At 45.6% G+C, this 13,480-nt stretch overlaps 2 pseudogenes; both read left to right on the top strand.

Annotated features, from left to right (window-relative positions):
• The first annotated feature begins 4,447 nt into the window (after window positions 1–4,447).
• On the top strand, window positions 4,448–5,370 carry LOC137160085 (olfactory receptor 14A16-like; annotated as a pseudogene).
• Window positions 5,371–11,749: 6,379 nt separating this feature from the next.
• LOC137160094 (olfactory receptor 5AR1-like) lies at window positions 11,750–12,741 on the top strand (annotated as a pseudogene).
• Window positions 12,742–13,480: the final 739 nt, after the last annotated feature.

Here is a 13,480-nt window from a genome sequence, read left to right as displayed (position 1 = left end):
TTTCCCAATCGAAAACATCTGGTGGAATAATCCCCACTTATTCGTTTTCAAGTCTATATATGTTTCTGTCAGCATTGTAGCTATACTAAGGAGATGGTTTCAAGAATATCTGGAGATTTATAGTTAAGAATGAGCCATGGGTTATGAAAATACAGCCTACTGCATAAACTCCCAAATACAGTTCCATATAGGTCAAGGGCCTTAGAGTTCAGACGTGCTCTTTCTTAATATCATACAGATTCTAAAGAATAGCTGATATATACATGAACCAAATATACAAAAAGAACTGAAAGGGTTCATATTTATTAACAGATACTAACGAAAAATTCTCAAAAGTGCCTATGAGCTTAAAACCCATTGGGAATTCGGTGCCAAACAGTTGTGGCATTTTTTAAAAATTGCACTAGGTACCTGCCTGCACCGTTTAGTGCCTACATTGCGATGTCAACTGGCCTTAGGGGACTTAGGCTGACGTTTGTGGCACTGTTCACCGTTGAAGCAGAGGCTTTGTGTCTGTGGGCGGTTTTCCATCCCAGTGCAGGGACATTGTTTAGGCCAAAAAGCGACAGAGGAAGTTGTTTGTGCAAGAAGATGGATCCTGGTTTTTTTGCTGCTAGAGACCCTGTGTTCACTACCTGATTCCCGGCTTAATTCCCAGTCATTGAGTCCAGCCCTGCCCTGTTCCCAGCCCTGGTTGCTGACTGCCCTGGCTACAACCCCAGACTATGGTTCTTTGGTTTCTGACTCCGTGCTGACTCTGTTTCAGCTCTGACACCTGACTCCTGACTTCAGACCCACCCATTGGCATCTGGTTCCTGGACACAGAGCTGGCCGTGAGCCCAGATTGGCCACATCACGGTCACTGGTCCAGCTCTTCCACAGACCCTGTGCCTTTTATTTCAGAGACAGAGTGAGTGAGAGAGCTCCGTGGGAACCGCCACTTACGTTGCTCAGAAAATATTGCATTTCTGATTCCCGCTCCCCGGCCCCGATTTGAAAGCAAAACAAAAAGCTGGAAATGCAACGTTTTCAGCGGCAGGGACATTTTAAAAAATTCCACTTCACTAGGAGTGGAAATGATTTTTTTCCCCAAAAAATCTCATGCAGGGAGATGACCAAGCTGGCAAGCCACCAGGGCAGCTCGGGCTGCAGGCAGTGCACCTTACCTGCCCGGGTATCCCAAGGAGCCAAGCAACCCAGGGAGTCAGGCAGCCTGAGAGCACATCTCTCCACCTTTGCACCAGGCGGGCAGGCCAGGGATCCCAATTTCCTTTGCAGTGGAGAGAGAAAGAGGCCAAGGAGCTGGGCTTCCTTGGAGCCTGAGAAGCCAGACAGCTGGGGAGCCCACCCACCTGTCTAACCACCACGAGTGCCAATGGGGATTGCAAGCAACCTGGCAGCACAAGAACTGACCAGGCAGCCTGGAATCAAAGCGTGATGGGCAACCTGGCAGCCCATCAGGTGTGCACTCGGGGAGTGAAGAGCTTAGGGAGTTGACTAGACTGGGGAGCCAGGCAGGTGGGAGATTTGGACAGAATGGAGCTGGGACAGCACAGGGTGTGTCAACCAACATCTGGCGAGACAGGGATCTCTGGGAGCTGGCAAAGTGGAGATCCCTGGGACATGAACAGTTCATCGGGCTAAGAACTGGGGGAGCTGGGCACGCCATCCCCCCATTCATCTGTCAACCGCCCAGCCTGGTGGGAGGGACTGGTCCAGAATATTAAAGAAATATCAATTAAATTAAAATAATATATTTGTAAAAAGTTTCAAAGCATATAAAATACACTTTAAAACTTATAAAAATGGTAAAAAATATTTTTTTTGGAAAAAAGTAAAATCTGAAATTGAACTAACACCTGCGGGGTGAGAGTCAATGGGACATGAGCTCCCCCATCACATGTCAGGAGCTTCTGTGTGCCCCCCATTCTCTGCCCCCCAGGGCAGGGCTAACAGCAGTCTCACTCTGGCCATTTGTCCACCCCAGCCGGGGAGTGAGGGGCGGCCACCTCCTGGGCTCCCAGACCCACAAACAAAGCCCGGGAGGAACCACTCCCATTGACACTTGCCGGACACAAGACTCTTGTTCTGGTTGTACAGGGGCTAGGAGACCCCAGGCAGAGTTCAAATAAAACTAAGTTTTGCATAAGCCCTTATTTACACCATCCATTGTGAATTATTCCTCCAGTGCCCGGTCTTCTCCCCCAGGTTACAGCTGGGGCAACTGAGGCACAGAGAGCTGAGCTGATTCAGTTGCGTGGCTGGGCTTAGATCACAAGAGCTCCAGGTGACTTGACCTCCTCTCTATAACCCCTGCTGCCTGGCTGCCCTTGTTATCGTTGTAGGCTGGGATTGTCAAGGCAGTCGAAGGGAGTTAGGCCCCCAAGACGTGCATGCCTTACTCTCCATTAGGCTCCTTTGCAAATCCCAGCCTTCATAGTTCTGAAAGTCAAGAGAAGCCCAGGCCTTGGAAGATGCCAAGAGAGACCCGGGGCCAGAATTACAAAGGGGTTTAGGCATCTAAAGAAGCTGAGAGTTGCCTTGTGGAATTTGCAGTAACACCTCAGCAAGTTAGGTGCCTAACTCCCATTGGATGCCCATGGGATTTAGCTAGCTGGCAGATTTAGGAGCTTTGGAAAATCCCAGTATATACCTGCCCCCACCTTTAGGTGCCCAAATCCCTTTGTAATCCCGGCACACAGAAAGCACAGAAGCTGGGCTGGAGTCAGGAAATCCTGGGGGAGATCCTAGGGCCTGTGCTAGGCAGGGGGTCATACTAGAGGAGCAGAACGGCCCCTTTTGGCTTTACAATGGATGAATCTATGAACCTTTGCCTCTGGGCCTCTGCTTCTGAGCTGTTCAGGTCTCTCGGGGGTGAGTCCTACAAGCCCTTAGGAAATAGACATGGGCAAATTCCCACAGCATCGCTCCTTTAATGCCAGTGACGCTCAAAGCCAGCTACACACTGCTCAGCTGCAGAGAGCAACCGGTCTGAGTCTAGTTCTGTCAGGTCACGCTCAGAGTGAGCGGTGAGATGACTCTTACACACTTGTGTCTTTGTCATCTAAACAGATAGATAGATAATGACTGAAGAATCCTGTAGCTGGACGACTGGATTCATCACCTCTTCAGGAAAAATCCACAGCGGCCAGTACAGTAAGTGTGCTATGTCAATTACATATATGTGTGGGGATTAGCATACAAGGGAAATTTAAAGAACATGAATCAGAATTGTTGTCAGCACTCGTTAAGGATTTCACTATTAAGTTACTCAAAAACTAGAGACAGTCAGAAGAAACAAAAATTCCTGCTTTCGAAAATGTCAACTTTTCATCAAAAACCCCAAACACATTTTTTTCCTCCATTAGGCAACTGAGAACTTTCAGCTGAGAAGTGTAAATTTAAGATGAAAACCAAACAGGATTGCTTGTTGAGTATTTAGTTTTCCAGCATAAAAGATTTTCAATGAAAACAGACACATGGTGAGAAAAACGTTGTTTTGCTGTAAACCCAAATTTTCCGTCCAAGAAAGCAACCAACCAACCAACCAACCAACCATAATTTAACTGACAATTTCCAACCAGACTTAAACTTCAAACAAGACTGGGGAAACTTTAATGTTGGCTAATAACACCATAACTGGAAACCCATTGATTCGGTTGCAGCTGTTTGATTTCTGTTTCAAAGGAATGTAAAACTGAGTAATGGCAAAGCCGATACCCACAGAATATGTGTTATAGGGACTAGGAGCTTCAAACCCAGTTTCAGAGTTGCACCCAGCAGCCAGATCTGTCGATCCTGACATGGAGCTTAGATGGACAGGGAGGAGGTCACTGGGACTAGAAACCTCTTTGTCTAGCACCGTATCCAGGCTTCATCACTGCTGACAGCTGAGCACAAATACTGTAACGAGGTGCACAGAATATACACATAATAATACACAGCCCGTCCCCCAAAGAGCTCACAGTCCTAGTAGACCAGGCAGAGAAAGGGAGGGAGGGAAAGAGAGTCCCAGGGAGGGGAAGTGACTGGCTGAAGGTCGTTACAGCAGGACAATGGCTGAGCCAAGAACAGAACCCAGGTGTCCTGATTGCCACTGACCCACACAGCACAGACACAAAGTCACAAAGGGAAACGATACAACACAGCAGTAGCTGAGCGATGCCAGGTCCTGGCTCAGATCTTCACAGGTGTGAACTGACCCAGCTTCCAAGACCTGTGCGGATTGACATCAGTGGAATAACGCACCGGACTAGTCGTCTCATTCTCTGCAACGAGGAGCCCTCACCGCCCCTGCTCAGTGGGTGTGATCAGGGCTGTGCTCTGACAGCCACATCGTCAGTTATTATGGAGAGAGGAATCAGGGTCATTCCCTCGGTCACTCTAATCCTCACCATTGCCCTTCTCCTTCCCTCCGCAGGCAGGACACAATGTGCTGAGGAAGAAAATGTCCAACCAAACCACCGTGACCAAGTTTCTTCTCCTGGGATTCTCTGAGGTGCGGGAGCTGCAGATTTTACACTTCGTGGTGTTTCTAGTGATTTACCTGGCAGCCCTGATGGGGAACCTTCTTATTATCACAGCCATAGCCCTTGACCACCACCTTCACACCCCCATGTACTTCTTCCTGATCAATCTGTCCATCCTAGACATTGGCTTCATCTCTGTCACTGTCCCCAAATCCATGGCCAATTCCCTCATGAACACCAGGTCCATTTCTTACGCTGGATGCATTGCCCAAGTCTTTTTCCTCCTCTTCTTGCTGGGAGCAGATTTTTTCCTTCTCACTGTCATGGCGTACAATCGCTACGTCGCCATCTGCCAGCCGCTGCACTACGAGACAGTGATGAACAGGGGTGCTTGTGTCCAAACAGCAGCCGGGGTCTGGGTCAGCGGTGTTCTCAATTCTGCCCTGCACATTGGGAACACATTTGCAGTATCCTTCTGCAGAGGCAACAAGGTGGATCAGTTCTTCTGTGAAATTCCTCAGCTCCTCAAGCTCACCTGCTCTGACTCCTACCTCACTGAAACAGGGATCATTCTCCTTAGTTCAGGCTTAGTCTTATGCTGCTTTGTTTTTATAATTGTGTCATATGTTCAGATCATCAGCACAGTGCTGAGAATCCCCTCTGAGCAGGGCCAGCACAAAGCCTTCTCCACCTGCCTGCCTCACCTCACTGTGCTCTCCTTGTTAGTATGCACTGGTTGAAACCCCTCTCCAGCTCAACGTCATGGCTGGATCTCGTAGTGGCTGTTTTCTATTCCGTGCTGCCTCCAGTGATGAATCCCATCATCTATAGCATGAGAAACAAGGAGATCAAAGCTTCCCTGCGGAAATTGACAGGGTGGAGGTTATTCACTAAAAATTAAAGGTCCATCTTTTTCCTTTGTCTGTGATTTCACTCTGTGTTTGTATAAACAACGGGAGTCCTGTAGCACCTTAAAGACTAACAAATTTTTGCGGGAATAAGCTTTCATGGACTGCAGCCCACTTCGTCAGATGCATGAAATAGAAATCAGACAGGGGGTATATATATACATCCAAGGGTAAGGAACAACAATGGGGAGGGCAACTGCTAACAAAGTCCATTCAGTTAGAGTAGATGAGTCCTATTCACAATGATTGATTAGGAGGCGAGAATGTGTGAACAGTGACAATTACTTCTTGTACTGAGAGAACCATTCCAAGTCTCTATTCAGACCCAGTTTGACTGTGTCAAGTTTGCAGATGAGTTCCAGCTTTGCAGTTTCTCACTGAAGTCTGTTTTTGAAGTTTTTTTGTAGAAGCATGGCAACTTTCAAGTCAGCTACAGAGTGTCCTGGGAGACTGAAGTGCTCTCCGACTGGCTTATGGATGTTACTAATTTTTATATCTGATTTGTGTCCATTTATTCTTTTGCGTAGTGACAGTCCGGTTTGGCCAGTTTACATGGCAGATGGGCATTGCTGGCACATGATGGCATATATTACATTAGTAGATGTGCAGGTGAATGAGCTCCTGATGGTGTGGCTGATGTGGTTAGGACCTGTAATGGTATCTGTAGAGTTGATGTGCGGGCAGAGCTAGCAATGGGGTTTGTTGCAGGAATAGGTTCTTTGGTTTACTGTTCTTGTGTACGGTTGCTGGTGAGTATTTGCTTCAGGTTGGGGGGCTGTAAGCAAGGATAGGCCTGCCTCCCATGGCTTGAGCGAGTGAGGATCATCTGCTAGGATAGGTTGTAGATCCTTAATGATGTGTTGGAGAGATTTTAGTTTGGGGTTGTAGGTGATGGCCAGTGGTGTCCTGTTGTTTTCTTTGTTGGGGCTGTCCTGTAGTAGGTTTGTATAGAAATGTAATCAACGGGTGACATTAATGTCTCTGTGAGAACATGCTTTGCAATCTCTTTACATGCAAAGGGGTATTTACACTGTCAAATATGCAGACATACTCAAGTCAATGGAGTTACTGTAGATTTACACTAGCAGAAATGAGATCGACATCTATTGATCTATCTATGTTTCTAACAGGTTTTTGTATTGCCAACCATCCCCAGCTATCTGAGCCTCTTCCACATCAAATCAGTAGCCAGATCAAAGTGTAGTGAACTTCCTGAGGTCTCTGGGTCTTCTCCTTTTCAGCATATAAAACTCTGCTTGGGTCATGATAGGGGTTGGTTTACTGTTTGCTTGTGTCATTGGGATATGAGGGCTTGAAATCCTAAACTCTGTGCCGTCATATCTACGGAATTATTGGCAAGGGAGGGGGCACATAGTATCCAAGTCTTGTGGGCGTTAAGAATAAAGTGACTGTGGTTAAGAACTCTTTTGCTCATCCTGTGTTCCTTGTTTTCCTGCCACATTGTGCCCAAAGGGGTTAAACTAGAAGTCAGACCCGAGTTTTGAGGTCTAGAGCAGATGGACGGCGGCCTCCTATGGCCAAAGGAAGGACATCGGACAAGGAGGCTCAGCTCGGGAGTGTGACCTAGAATCCCGGAGATAGCAAGAAGGGCTAGACTCTACCTAGACCCAGCTGACTTCGAAGTACTTGAAACCAGTGATGGGTCCTCTCACAACAGACCGGTGATGGTACAGTCAGGTCCCAGGCCAGGTTGTAACAGTTAGCCTGGCTGGTTTTCATTTTCTTAGATTTTATCATTTGGCCATTTTTTTAGAGCAGGGAGCCATCACTGCAGATTTCCAGATGGAAAATCCTTTTTTTTCCCAAAAAAATTGAATTTGGGAGTGGAGGGGGGGGTGTTACTGGGGATTGTGCTTTTAAGGGCTGAGATTCCCAGACAGAAATCCTGGGCAGCACTGAAAAGCTCTCATGGCTATGCCCAGCCAGCTGGAACTGGACACAGGGACACTCACCTTAAACACTGAAAATCACAATTTTCTCCTGGAAAATGTTGATTTTGTAAATGAGGATTTCACACTGGCAAATCGTTCCAATGGCAAATTCCCAACCACCTTCACCCAGAACTCATGGCAGACACAGTGAGCTAGTGTACTGACACGAAGGGGAACACGACAGGCACTTTGCTGGGATGTAGCGTCTAGGCATACTCAGGCCGAGAGCAGAAATATTCCCCTTCGGAGGAAAGTGTCTACACAACAGAAAAGCAGAAATGGGCCCAAGCCCAGACGCTGATCCACGCTGGGATCCCAAATGCCTCAAAGTTCAAAGGAGGAGCTTTGGCATCTGAGGTGCTGGATCTGCCCCATCTCTACAAAGCCCTCCACTAGCTGGATGGGCAAACGATGTCTCCATTGCTGGTTGGCCCACAGGACCCCAAGCTTTGACTGTCTGCTTGGGTCGAAAAGGCCAGCGGTGTAGATGGGGCAGCGCAGCCAGGTCCTGGGCTACGAGCAGAAGAGCCGTGAGATGCCAACCTGGGGCTGACAGGGCAAGGGGCCAAACACCTGAGGTGGGTGCTTTCAGAAAGGGGATGTGGCAGGTAGCCCCAAACTCCTGATGCTGATCAGCTCTGCCCTTGGCCCATCCCTATGACAGTGGGATCTATCAGGAAATAACGGCTGCCTCAAAAAAATATGTTCAGGAACAACTTCAGTTCATGAAGGATGAGAAATGGCCTAAAACTCCTTGGCTTGAAAGGGAGGAGACTGGGGCCTGTAGGGTTGGTCAAGGCAGCACTCGGCTAGGAAGTGTCTGGAAAGGAAAATCCCTGTCTGTGCTGTGGGCGTAAGAGAAAGGGGATGTGGAAACACTGGCCCTTAACTTAACTTAAATAACTCCTTTCCTTCCTTGATGTTTATCCCTCTGATCTATTTCTAGAAGGCAGTCCTATCTCCCTTCAGCCTTCGTCTGCTTAGGCTTAACAAGCCAAGACCCTTAAGTCTCCTCTCATAAGGTAGGTTCTCCATTTTGTCCTATCAGCCTAGTAGTCCTTCTGTGCACCTCTTCCAGTTTGAATTAAATTTTCTTAAACATGAGAGACCAGAATTGCACACATTATTCCAGATGGGGTCTCAACAGTGCCTTTTATAATGGTACTAACATTTCCCGATCTCTTCTTGAAATTCCTTGCCTGATGCATCCCAGGATGTCATTAGCCTTTTTCATGGATGCATCATATTGGTGGGTCACAGTCATCCTGTGACAGACCAATAAACCCGGGTCTTTCTCCTATTCTGCTGTTTCCCACCAGTGGGTCTACAGTTTATAGCAAAAATTCTTCTTGTTCTTTCTTCCCCGTTTCTATCACTCCAGTTTTCAAGGTAATTCAATCTACTGTATGATTTTCCGGGCCTCCTCCATTATGGTCACACTTCCCAATTTTGTGTCCTTCACAAATGTTATTAGCACACTCCCACTTTTTCTGCCAAGCTCTTTAATGACAGATATCAATATGATTGGTCTCCAGACTGAATCCTAAAGAACACCACTAGTAACCTCCTTCCTGCCTGACAATTCACCTTTCATCATGACCCCTTTTAACCTCGCATTTAACCAGTTTCTTTCCCACCTTTCAATTCTTGTATTAATACCTATCTTCTCCAATGAGACCCAGTGGGACCCCACTAGACATGTCCTCCCAATTTGAAAACTACTCTTAGAATATGGTCTTTCAACCAATCGTGCACCCACTGTGAATCTGGGCATCCCTGTATTCACACCCCACACACTACTGCAACAATATTTGTACAAAATAAGCCTTGTGAGGTATCATTCGAAAATTGATAACACGCTAGTCAATAATATCATTAAGAAATGCATGTGATAATGCTGCATGTGGAATTATGGATACTCACTGATATTATGCTTCTAAATCTGACTAAAAGAAGTTTAAAACCGGCATGTCAGGGTGAGTCTCAAATAAAGGAAAAGGTGTGGCCAAATTCAGTGAACTATTCATTTGTATCAAAGGTTGCAAGAAGAAATCATTTGCATTGTACCAATCGCTAGCAGGGCAGAAGGCAGCACGGAGGCTATCCCAGCCAGCCAGCAGGGAAAAGGGACTTTATCGGGGGATATGTTTCAGAAGAATACATTTCCTGAACTATAAAGAGAGGAGACAAGGAAAACCAATGCCTTGGAACCTGCGGGGATCCTGGCTGAATGCTAATTAGCCATTGCTGGGAAAGGCATATTGGAGAGGAACCTACCTTGTACAAAGGCTGTAACATATTAAATTCGATCTTAGATATTAGCACATGTATTTTTACTTTTGATTGTACCCCTGTTTGCCTGTATTCCTTCTACTTGGTATCACTTAACGAAGCTGTTTGTTTAATAAACTTATTTACTTTTATTACAAACCAATCCAATGCTGTGTTTGCAGGGTAGTGTGTCTATACCCCAGTTAAATTAATACAGTGTAATGTACTTTAACAGAGGAGAAACCTCAATGTCTTCTGTAAATGTGATTATTCTGCTCTGTGAGGCCACATTTGGTGTATTGTGTCCAGTTTTGGGCCCCGCCACTACAGGAAGGATGTAGACAAATTGGAGAGAGTCCAGCGGAGGGCAACGGAAATGATTAGAGGGCTGAGACACATGACTTCTGAGGAGAGGCTGAGGGAACTGGGCTTGTTTAGTCTGCAGAAGAGAAGAGTGAGGGGGGATTTTATCACAGCCTTGAACTACCTGAAGCGGGGTTCCAGGGAGGATGGAGCTAGGCTGTTCTCAGGTTGGTAGATCAAAGAGCAAGGGTCTGAGGTTGAAGTGAGGGAGGTCTGGGTTGGACATTAGGAAAATCTTTTTCAGGTGGTGAAGGAGGGTGGTGAAGCACTGGAATGAGTTACGTAGGGAGGTGGTGCAATCTCCATCCTTAAAGGTTTTTAAGACCTGGCTTGACAAAGCCCTGGCTGGGATGATTTTGTCGGGGTTGGTCTTGCTTTGAGCAGGGGGTTGGACTAGATGACCTCCTCAGGTCCGTTCCAACCCTCATCTTCTATGATTCTATGAAATTAGGTTGGTTGGGTGGTATTTGCTCTTGACAAATCCATGCTTACCATTCTTTCTAACCAGTGCTTAGTTTGTGCCGGGCTTGCTGGACCTTCGCCCCGGCATCTTCTGCATTACAAATTAATCACTGCTTAGTACCCTATCACCCTCTAGGTGTTTACAAATTAATTGTTTAGGAATTTGTTCGAGTATCTTAACTCTCGTTGTTTTTCCAGGTATTGAAGTTGCTTTATAATTCACTGCATCCTCTTTAATCCCCTTTTCTTACACAGGTACTGTGTTAACCTATCTCCAGTCCAATAAATAAGTCAAATATGTTAATTCTTAGACTGATTGGGAATGGAATAGCTGATGTCAAAGTCCCAGTTCTGGCACGTTTTTATAAATCAATGGTTTCACACACGGGAGGATAGATTCTGCAATTGTCCAACTTGGCTGAGTAGCTGTGCTTTGTGTTGCAACTGAAAGGAAAAGTTGGTTACTTTGGCTGCTACTCTTGAAAAGATGCCTTCCAGAAGAGTAGCTCAGATTTTATTAGGAATTTGTGTCACGTGCATTACAAGCTCCTGATCTTCTTACAGTGAAGTCAAAGGCACCTTTGCCATCAGATTCAATCTGTCTAGGACGAGATTTTTACTAGAACTTCAGTGAATGAAGTACCCAAATATTATAGAAAGTCAATGGAAGTTGGGTGGCTCTTTATGAAAATCACTCACAAGATACTTTTTGTATCCCTTGTAAGGATAGTATTTGAGCACTGCCAAAATATTTTAAAATATGAATGAATTTATCATCACAGCACCCTCTGACATCGGGAAATAATGTTATCTTCATTTTTAGAAAGGGGAACTGAGAGGCAGAAATAGCATAACTGAAAATTTTCACAAAAGCTCAAGGGATGGACCCCAAATTTTTAAAGGTATTTATGATCAATTTTGTGTATTTCAGAATTTAGGATAAAAGGTATTCATCAGAATGGCTCCTTCTGACCTTGAAATCAATGAGATATTGGTACCTAGGTGCTTTTGAAAATTCTACTAGGCCCATAAACACTTTTATAAATCTCATCTGAGGTGACCACATCCTATTGAAATTAAATGTGAGTTGAGCACACAATGCTCTTTGGCTGCTTTGGAAATCCCAGCCCAAGAGACTGCAGCAATGCCTCACAGAAAGTCTGTGGCAGAGCTGGAAAATGAACATTGATCTGCCAAGACCACAGACCAATGTATTTTTCCCATCACCATCCTTTTTCTTTTCACTAAGCCCTTCATTTACATCTTCTTCATTTGTCCTTTCTTTAATCTGTATCTCACTCCTTTTCCCAAGGATTTAACAGCCATGGAGCCAGTGAGATTGGGGAACCGCACTGCACTCACAGAATTCATCTTGCTGGGTTTTGGAAATGGTCCAGCTCCTCAGATGATCCCCTTTGTGATATTCCTGGTGATTTACTTAGTAACTATGATGGGGAACATCGTCCTGGTCCTCCTCATTAGAACCAACTCTCACTTCTACACCCCCATGTACTTCTTCCTCATGAACCTGTCACTCTTAGATCTCTGCTACTGCTTCACCATCACCACAAGAGCCATGGTGAGCTTCCTAGCAGGGAACAAAGCCATTTCCTACAACGGGTGCGCCACCCAATTCTTCTTCTTCATTCTCTTCCACATCACCGAAGGGTTCCTCCTGACAGCGATGGCCTATGATTGCTACACCACCATCTGCGACCCGCTCCGGTATCCCATCACCATGTCCAAGTGGGTTTGCGTTCAGCTGGTGGCAGGGTCATAAATCTGTGGCTGTGTGAATTCCAAGGTGCAAACAGGCTTCACCTTTACCCTGAACTATTGTGGGTCTAATGAGATTGATCATTTCTTCTGTGATGGCCCTCCCCTGATTAGTCTGTCCTGCAGCGACACGTACGTTAATAATCTTGTGATGTTTACCCTATGTGGACTCATCATAGCGATACTGCCCTGATTGTGCTCAACTCCTACATCTGTATCATCTCCACCACCCTCAGGATTTGCTCTGCCGAGGGCAGACACAGAGCCTTCTCCACCTGCGCTTCCCACATGGTGGCTGTGGCTTTATTTTATGGGATCATTGCTTTCATGTACGCCCAGCCCACTTGGCTATCTTCTCTGTACCAAGGAAAAGCAGTGTCCATGTTTTATACCCTTTTCATTCCCATGTTGAATCCCTTCATCTACAGCCTTAGGAACAAAGATGTGAAAGATGCTTTGAGAAGGACACTGGGCAAGAAATGTTTGAAAAAATTAACATTGTCCTTGAACATAGAGATGAAATCCAGTGGGTCACGGTAATCTGCAACACAACAACAAATGCTTGCCAAAAATTTATTTATTATTGGGGGCAGTTTTTCAGGAAGAAACAAATAAATCCTTGGGATCCACAGTATTTATCGGTCTGTCTATCCATTTTTCTTTTTTTCTGTGTGTCTGTCTATGGTTTTCTGCCTGTCTCTCTTTCCACTTACATGACTAGTTTGCCTGTAGAATTCATTGCCTCTGGATATTATTTAGCTAAATATATCTTCAGAATCAAATAATGGCTTTGATATTTATAAGGACTTCATTCTTTGGGATATGAGTTGGTTGCTGCCTTTTTGAGTTAGGAGTAAATTTTGTCCATGATTTATCATACAATTCTTCTGTCTTTGAAACAGCTGATAATGGCCACCACTGGAGACAGGATGCTCCTTCATGGCAATTTCCTTGTTCCTATAACGTTCCAGAACACTGGCCATAGAACATATTTAAGACAACAAAGTATGACAACTGAGTCATCTAAGTACAATACTCCTATGCTGTGTCTTGTAGCATAGCTCAATAAAGCAAGTGGTCTTGATTCAAATTTCACTCATATTTGTGTAAATAAGGAACAGTCACTCACCAGGTGTAAATCACTAGTAGCCACATTCAGATCAATGGGTCTGATTCTCCTCTCACTCATCCTGATGTAAATCAGGAGTAGTGCCAGAGGAGTCACTGGGCCCGTTTCCTCTCTCACTCACCTCCATGTAAATCAAGAGTAACTCTGTTA

Source organism: Emydura macquarii, unplaced genomic scaffold, assembly GCF_026122565.2.
Source record: "Emydura macquarii macquarii isolate MOO-44397 ecotype Brisbane River unplaced genomic scaffold, CSIRO-AGI_Emac_v2 contig_2129, whole genome shotgun sequence".
Classification (NCBI taxonomy): domain Eukaryota; kingdom Metazoa; phylum Chordata; order Testudines; family Chelidae; genus Emydura; species Emydura macquarii.
The sequence above is the reverse complement of the archived record's forward strand: the minus strand, read 5'-3'. Positions and strand labels throughout refer to the sequence as shown.